Source organism: Ovis aries, chromosome 9 (genome assembly GCF_016772045.2).
Source record: "Ovis aries strain OAR_USU_Benz2616 breed Rambouillet chromosome 9, ARS-UI_Ramb_v3.0, whole genome shotgun sequence".
NCBI lineage: Eukaryota > Metazoa > Chordata > Mammalia > Artiodactyla > Bovidae > Ovis > Ovis aries.
Genome location: NC_056062.1, coordinates 29,283,989 through 29,292,865, shown reverse-complemented (window position 1 = coordinate 29,292,865; position 8,877 = coordinate 29,283,989).

Here is an 8,877-nt window from a genome sequence, read left to right as displayed (position 1 = left end):
AATGTAACAGAAAAATCAGACTGTAACACAATTGATGAACTTTGTGTGATAATCACATGTCAAAAATTAATTAATTATTATGAATGTACTACTTTGTTGGGAAACATTCATAACGGGGAAGTTTGTGGGGAGGAGAGAACTGTCTATGTTTTGGGGAACTGTCTATGTTTTCTGATCAATTTTGCTGTGAGTCCAAAGCTACTCTAAAAAATTATTGTTATTTAGTCGCTAAGTCACGTCCGACTCTTTGTGACCCCATGGACTGTAGCCTACCAGGCTCCTCTGTCCATGGGATTTCCCAGCCAAGAGTGGATTACCATTCTTATTGTCATTTGGCTGCTACAGAAGCTGAGGCCTAGAGAACAGGTTGAGCTCAAGGTCACAGAGTTCATAAGCATTGGAGCCAAAACACAAACCCAGGCTATGGTATGGAATATTCAGTAGCCGTGTGAGTCTACTTCAGGATACCAAGTCTTGGGCTCAGGGAGGTGAATTGTCCACTGATAGTTTTGGCTAAAGGGATCAGTGGACCCTTTGGGCATTTAACTCTTGAAGTTCCTGGAGCCTGGAACTCTGCTAGATGCTGTGGGGACCCTCAGAGGTTGAGAAGACACAGTTACTTCCAGAAACTCGCAGTGTAGTTAAGAGAACAACTCACATGCAAGAACCTCTTATGACTCACATGGACTTGCTGAGAGTTTTGTTCTGTGGGTCCCTGTGTGTGAGAGTCTGTGTTAGTGTGAGTGTTTATGAATGTATGTATATGCATACGTGTGTGTAACAGGAGCGGGGGTGTGAGAAGAGACGGCAGTGCTAAGGGGATGGTGGTAGGAGAAGTGATGCGGCTGCAGAACCCACTTGAGGGGGCTGGGAGCCCAGGGTCCTTCCTGGATGGTGAGACAAGAGGACTCCTTGCAGAGGTGACACTCGAAGTCAAGTGACAGCACCCTAGACTCTCTGGGGAGCTCTGAAAAATATCAGTGCCTGAGAATTCCCTAGTGGTCCAGCAGTTGGGACTCCTCACTCTCACTGCTGAGGGCTTGGGTTCGATCCCTAATTGGGGAACTAAAATCCCACAAACTGCCTGCAAGTTGCGTAGTACAACCAAACCAAACCAAAACAAACCCTGAAATTCCCAAAATACCAGTGTCTGGGCCCTGCCCACATGCTAAGTTGCTTCAGTTGTGTCTGACTCTTTGCAAACCCTATGAAGCTGGCAGGCTCCTCTGCCAATGGGATTGTCCAGGCAAGAATACTGGAGTGGGTTGCCATTTCTTTCTCCAAGGGATCTTCCTGACCTAGGGATCGAACCCATGTCTCTTGTGTCTCCTGCACTGGCAGGGAGATTCTTTACCACTAGTGCCACCTGGGATAGCCTACCTGCAGAGACTCAATTAATTGGACCAAGCCAGGGATAGGAGAGAGACAAGTCATTTTTAGAAGCCTTCTTCTTAATTCTGCAAATATCTGGACTGAAAACTGTACAAGTGCATACTTTCCCAGCATCTTCCAGACCACTCTGTTTTGAATCCAAACTGCAGATCTTTCAACAAACTCCCTGGTACTGGACCTTCTTGTGCTCTCTTTCCTGTGACCGAGAGGTCGGATGACCGTGTAGACGCCTGCTAGGCAAGGCCACCACCTGCTGCTGTAAATCTGACGCAGTTGCATCATCGCTCTGCCCCACGTATCGTCAGTATCTTGTATCTACATCTGGACGGACAGTCTGTTGTTTTCTGCTTTGTAGCAGTTTGTGCAGTCACAAGGGGACGTGTGCTGGGTGCTGTTCCACTGCTGGGGTTTTTGTCCTGTAAATATATGCTGGGGTGAGTTTATTTATAGGAAATGATGATGGTTCCTTTTGATTGTTATTGACCAGAGCAGGTTTTCATGTGTCTCATCTTTCTTTAATTCATTGTTGTGGAAAGATTTTCAAAGAAAGGCCAAGTGAATTCTAACCACTTCACGGAAGTTCTCCCTATGTGGGAGCCTCAGTGAGGCCCGAAGAAATGATCAGAGTAATCAGAAGGATGGGAAGTCTGGGAGAGAAGAGCGTTGTAGATGTATTTGACAGTGCATTAAGGTAGTGGTTCTCAATCTTGGCTGAGACATTAGAATCTTCTAGGGAACTTAAAAAATCAAAAGAAACACAACAAAACCCCCAAACCTCAGACCTCATCTTGGAACAATTGAATAAGAATTTCTGGGACACAGTACCCAGCATCAGTATGTTTTGGAGCTCCTCAGATGATTCCACTGGTAGCCAAGTTTAGGAACTGCCGGGTGAAGGGGTAAGAGTGCGGCCCTCTGGACTGTAGCCCACCAGGCTCCTCTGTCCATGGGATTCTCTAAGCAGGAATACTGGAGTGGGTTGCCATGCCCTCCTCCAGGGGATCTTCCGGATCCAGGGATGGAACCCGGGTCTCCTGCATTGCAGGCAGATCTTTTTACCATCTGAGCCGCCAGGGAAGCCCTAATAAAGATGAAGGGGCCCCAATATGTCGCATGAAAGAAGAGGAAGAAGGTAAGATGAGGAAACAGTCATCTACAGCAGCTTTGGAATGTACTAGTTAAGTTCAGCCAGATCCAAGAACTCAGTTTAACTTTAAGAAACTGATGGCCAATCTCCAAACATTCTTGCAATCCTTTGTTCATGAGCCATTTGCATCACGAGCCCCAGGGTCTGTGAGGGCTGACAATGAGAAGAGTATCTTGCTGTTTCTGTGCCCCATGGCCCAGGGAAGAAGGGACTCCAGGATCACTCTGGTTCTCCATGCAGCCAGTGATCCAAACAGATAACTGCCAAAGAGGGTTAGGAAAGGGTGAGTGTGGGGACGATAGGATTGCTCTTCAGGGGTGGGGTCGAGAGAGCCTCTGGCTTCTGCCTTTGTGGTTGTGCGAGGGGAGAACCACAGACAAGAAATAAGTCCATCATCTGTTGAACAGGTGTGGTCTGTCTGCTCAGTATAAGCAATTAGCTGGGGACACTTCAACAAAATTCTTTTATTTGGAGATAATTACAAACTTAGAAAAGAGTTGCAAGGAGATTACAAAGAAGTTTCTCAGCATTCATCCAGATTTACTAATCATTCATTTGCAACCACATTTGCTTTATCACTCCCTCTCTCTCTAGATGTATATGAATTTTTCTGAATCATTCAGAAAACCTTTTACTCCTAAACTCTTCATTGCTATTTCCCATGAGTAAGGACATCCTCTCATGTAATTGCAGAACTGTGGAAATAAACCAAGACCCACCAAATGAAAAATATCGAAGGCTATTTATGCTGAGCTTACTATAGCAAGAGAGTTGGTTAACATCACTTAGGCAGGCAGAGGAGTGGGAAAGCTTTATAGTGGGGAAAAAGGAAGGCTTCAAGTATACCCTGATTGGAGGCTGTTGGCAAGGGGATGCTGGAGGTGGGCTAACGGGAAGTGGGGGATCCACATGATTGGTTAGGGGTGCATGATTGAATTTCTCTGGTTGATCCTAAGTTGGGAGCAGGAACAAGCATTAGGAAAGGTGTCCCCTATTAATCAAGTCCTGGCCATTTGGGACCAATTGTTACTGAATTATTGTTTGGCTTCCTGCATTGTCACTAGAGACAGCAATCTGGTTTTGTGCAAGTCTGACTTATAACAGGCTGCTACCTGGGCTCTTTATTGTAGATGGAGGGTTGGTTTTCTGGGCAAGTGGCTACAAGTTGTGGGTCAAAAATTTTTTTTAACAGTATCTGGCCTTATCAGATTTAGCTTTAGGGTAAAACACTGTTAGCTAACACACACTCCATATTCAAATATTGTCAGTTGGCCCAATTATGTCCTTTATGGTAATATCCATCCCTCCCCCTGCTCTGGTCCAAAATGCACCGGAGGGTCATTCATTGCATTTAGTCATCATGCCTCTTTTATCTCCTCTAATCAGGAGCAGTTCCTCAGCTTTATTTTTCACCTTTCACGACACTGACTTTTCTGAAGCATACAGAAAACTCTTGAAGACACACGCAGCTCAGCTGACAGTGAACCTGGGTCAACAGCCTGGCTCCAGGCCTCGTTCTTGACTCCTGTCTTAGAGACTCTGAGAATTGTTTGGGTTGAGGCAGCTCAGGTAACCAGACAACCAGCCCTTCAGTGAGGACACGGAAAGTCACGTCTCCATGCAGGGCGGAGCAGAAGCTTTGTAAACAGCGTGTGGTACCCGCAGTTGTGGCCTTTAAAAGCTAATCCTTCGTCAGGTCAAGAGAGTTTGTGGAACGTGTTTTGCTTCCACTTGTGGAAATATGCTCTCTCATTCTTCCAGCTTCTCTCTGCGTTTTACAGACGCGGACACTAGTTTTCGTTTTTTTCTACTCCTCACCTCTCCTCCCTGCCTCCTTTTCATTCCATTTTCCCATCTCAGGGCCAGAATCATTTGCCAAGGGAGGGTCAGGGTGCCGTTCCATAGGCTGGGGAATGGTGGCCGCCGTTTGTCCAGGATGGTTGAAGTTGGTCTGCTGTGCTTTTTAAGAACATCAGGGACACAGAGAAGGTTTTGTTTGGGGGCCTGAAAAGCTCTGGGGACAGGACTGCCACTCCAAAAACCTGCACCTCTCTGTCACTCCGAGCCGCTGGCAGAGAGTGGTCTCTGGATCTGTCAACAGCCTGGATCGTAGCTCAGATCCCCGTTAGCTTTATCCATCTTAATACACTGAGCAGTAACACGCTTTCATTTATGGGAGACTGGACTAAGATAAGTTTGCTTTGTACACTGGTTAAGATCTTGGTCTTTGGTGTCTGATTGTCTGGCTCCAATCTTTGCTATCTAACCATATGTCCTTGGGCACGTTACTTAACCTTGGGTTCCACAGCAGTGAAACAGGCAAATATTAGCTATTCTATAGGCTCCTCTGCTCGTGGACTTCTCCAAGCCAGAATACTGGAGTGGGTAGCTAATCCCTTCTTCAGGGGATCTTCCTGACCCAGGGATTGAACTGGGTCTCTTGCATTGTAGGTGGATTCTTTACCATCTAAGCCACCAGGGAAACCTGTAAGGGGCAGTAGGTACCAGACAATGAATGTGTCTCTCTTTTCAGGGAATTAATTCATATTTTAAACCAAAACCGTCAATCCTGGAATCCTAGATATTTCAAGGTGAAGAGAATTTCCAAGTTTTGGAGTCTTCATTTTTCTGTTAAGTTCAAAACCCCATAGTGAGCAGCAGAACCTGGATTAGAAGTCAGCTCTTATTTCTTGTCTGGATTTTTCTTTTTTTTTTTTTTAAATGTGAAAAGAGAGTCATGGAGGAAATCTTGGGTCTAAGGTACACAAGTTAGAAAATTGGCTTTGGTCAGAGGAACTGATCAGTGTCCCCTTTCCTCCATGCAGGGCTGAGGGTGGTGATATGTCTTGAGTGTAAACCACCCACAAAAACATGCCATGGAATCAGCTGGTAGAACCTTGGGAGGGTGAGTCTCAGGTTTCCATTTCTTGAAATTTAATTTTTTGAGTGGGTTTTATTTTCCAGATTTTAAAAAGAATTTTTGTAAATTTGCATAGGGAAGAATAGATTCTAAGTTACAGGAAAGGTCATTTTTACTCCAAAAATCTGGACATATTCACTTATACCCTCATTAAGAATGAACTCTCCTTTCTTCAGTACCCAGGACCCTGCAACTCCCTGAGCCTCTGAGCGGGCTTAGTACAGAGAAAGAATCATACGTTGCCCTTTTTCCCCTTCAAAGTCTTTTTTTTTTTTAATTGACACATATAATTGTTGTAAATATATGTTATAAGCATATAATATAATTCAAAATTTTAAAGGTTATACTCCATTTATAGTTATTATAAAATACTGGCTATAGTCCCTGTGTTATACAATGTGTTCTTGTAGCTTATTTGATAACCTAATAATTGGTAGCTCTTATTCCCCTACTCCTATCTTTCCCCTTCTCCCTCCCTCTCCCTACTGGTAACCACTGCTTTGTTCTCTGTATCTGTGAGTCTGCTTCTCTTTTGTTAGATTCACTAGTTTGTCGTATTTCCTAGATTTCACAGATAAGTGATGTCATACAAAGAGAAGTATTTGTCCTTCTCTGTCTGACTTATTTCACTCAGCGTAATACCCTCCATGGTGCTGCCCCATGGTGCTACACATGGCAAAATTCCGTTCTTTTTAATTGCTGAGCGGTAGTCCACTGTGTGTGTGTGTTTTCTTTATATCTTCTGTATTGTACCATATCTTCTTTTTGATTAATTTTTATTGGCGTATAGGAAAGTTATGACCAACCTAGATAGCATATTGAAAAGCAGAGACATTACTTTGCCGACTAAGGTCCGTCTAGTCAAGGCTATGGTTTTTCCAGTGGTCATGTATGGATGTGAGAGTTGGACTGTGAAGAAGGCTGAGTGCCGAAGAATTGATGTGTTTGAACTGTGGTGTTGGAGAAGACTCTTGGACTGCAAGGAGATCCAACCAGTCCATTCTGAAGGAGATCAGCCCTGGGATTTCTTTGGAAGGAATGATGCTAAAGCTGAAGCTCCAGTACTTTGTCCACCTCATGCGAAGAGTTGACTCATTGGAAAAGACTCTGATGCTGGGAGGGATTGGGGGCAGGAGGAGAAGGGGATGACTGAGGATGAGATGGCTGGGTGGCATCACGGACTCGATGGACATGAGTCTGAGTGAACTCCAGGAGCTGGTGATGGACAGGGAGGCCTGGCGTGCTGCGATTCATGGGGTCGCACAGAGTCGGACACGCCTGAGCGACTGAGCTGAGCTGAGCTGATGGTTGCTTTACAATGTTGTGTTAGTTTCTGCTGACAGCAGAGTGAATCAGCTATGTGTTTACATACATTCCCTCTGTTTTTGGATTTACTTCCCATTTAGGTCACCACAGAGCATTAAGTGGAGTTCCCTCTGCTATATAGTAGGTTCTCATTAGTTACCTATTTTACGTATAGAATCAACAGTGTATGCATGTCACCGTGTCATCTCACTGCAGTGAGCCTGAAGATTTAACTACTAGTTTACTCCCAAAGGATTGCTTCTTTGAGGTCCCTATAAATTGCAAAACCAAAATGTAAGGATAATAATAAAAATCCTCTTCTATTAGAGCTGCCAAAAGGATGAATAGTCAGATTGGTGAGGCATGGGGAGGGTCCAGAGGGCATGGATATGAGCAAGTTATGTTTTGATGGAGGAGGTGGGCTGATGGAAGAACGGAGAGGAAGACATTGCTGGAGCTTCAATTATTTCCTAAAGAAGTTACTTCTAGGTGGGAAACCTAAGTGTGGGGAACAGCAGAGGAACAGAAGGGCAATATGAAGACAGAGGATAAAGCAAGGAGAGGTAATACCAAACACAGAGTTGGGAGAAGGTTGCTGAAGTAAATGTCCCCTGCTTGCCAAGTTTGCTAACACTGACCCCATATTTGAAAACTCCAGGCTTGTCACTTTGAGACTTATCAAATGTCCATTTACATAGTATTTGCCTCTTTGGACTGGCTGTGGGAAAAGGAGAATAGTCCACGAATTTAACTTACAGAGATTTTGTTTCTTTTTCTCTTTTCCTTATTCTCAAATAAACCATTAAACAGGAAAGAACGCACAGACCTTGACCCGATTCATGTCTGACTAGAGCAGGACTGTGGGAGTCCAGTGCCTGTAAATCATCTCTCCTATCTGGACTCCTCAAAGAAAATCTTTCCCCAAAGCAATTGCCTCAGCCAGAGTTCACCCACACTGACCAGCCCTTTGAAAATTCTGTCTGCAGATAATGGCCATCACAGCCGGCCTGTCTTCCTGAGAGGATCCTGTTGTCTGTGATATAATCCAGAAGAATCCCTAAGGTGGCTGATGAGATCTGCCTTTTGAAGAATATATATATATATATATATATATATATATATATATATATATACAGCATTTCACATTGCAGTTTAAAGAGGCCTTTAATCTCACAATCCTAGATATTTTAGGATTCTAAAATTAGGAAGATGATTAAGTCTTCAAATTCAATTTAGAGAGAACTGTGGGTTAATGAGGATTCAAGCACCACCATCTCCTCTACTGAGGTGTTTTTTTTTTTTTTTAAAATTGACACAGGGTTTTGTCAATACCCATGGCCTTGATATCCAACCCGTTTTTAGGCTACAAATAACTAACACTGATTGTCAGGGGCTCAAGTCAAGGCTAATCTGGGGACACAGCGGGAGGGAAAGTCTAAGTGGATGTGTGTGTGCGCTGGTTCTCTAAGTTGTTTATCCAAATCATACTTTTAGTCCATGATATCAGAATCAGCTGGGATGCTTGCTTAAAATGATGAAAATATTTCTAAGCTCTACCCAATCTGACTAGGTCAGAAATTTGGGTGGTAGCCTAGAACTTTGTACATTTCACACAGTTTTTCCATGTGATTCTAATGCACACCAAGTGTTGCTTTTAATGAGACTCAGCTCCTAAAACTTCCAATATCTGTTTAACCCCAATTGAAATTTCAAATTCCTGGGGGACAGAGAGAGAGAGAGACTATGGTTAGCTTCATGTTGGGGTGATCTGTTGCTGAACATCAAGTTATCCCAAAACGTAGTGACTTCAGACAATAATTTTGTTTCATCTCATGATTTACAGGTCAGGAATTTGGGCAGGGCTCAGATGTGTAGCTTATGCAGCAACAGCTGGTGCTGCTGAAAGATCCAATTCCAAGATGGTCCATTCACATGGCTAGTAGGTGGTTCCTGGTTGTCAGCTGGGAGCTCAGTCAGCCCATCAATGGGGAGACCTCACTTTCTCCCCATGTGAGCCTCTTTATGGGGGGCTGCTTGATACCCCTACAGTGTAGCAGCGGAGTTCCAAGAGCAAATGTTCCAAAGGACTAAGATCAAAGCTGCAAAGCTTCTT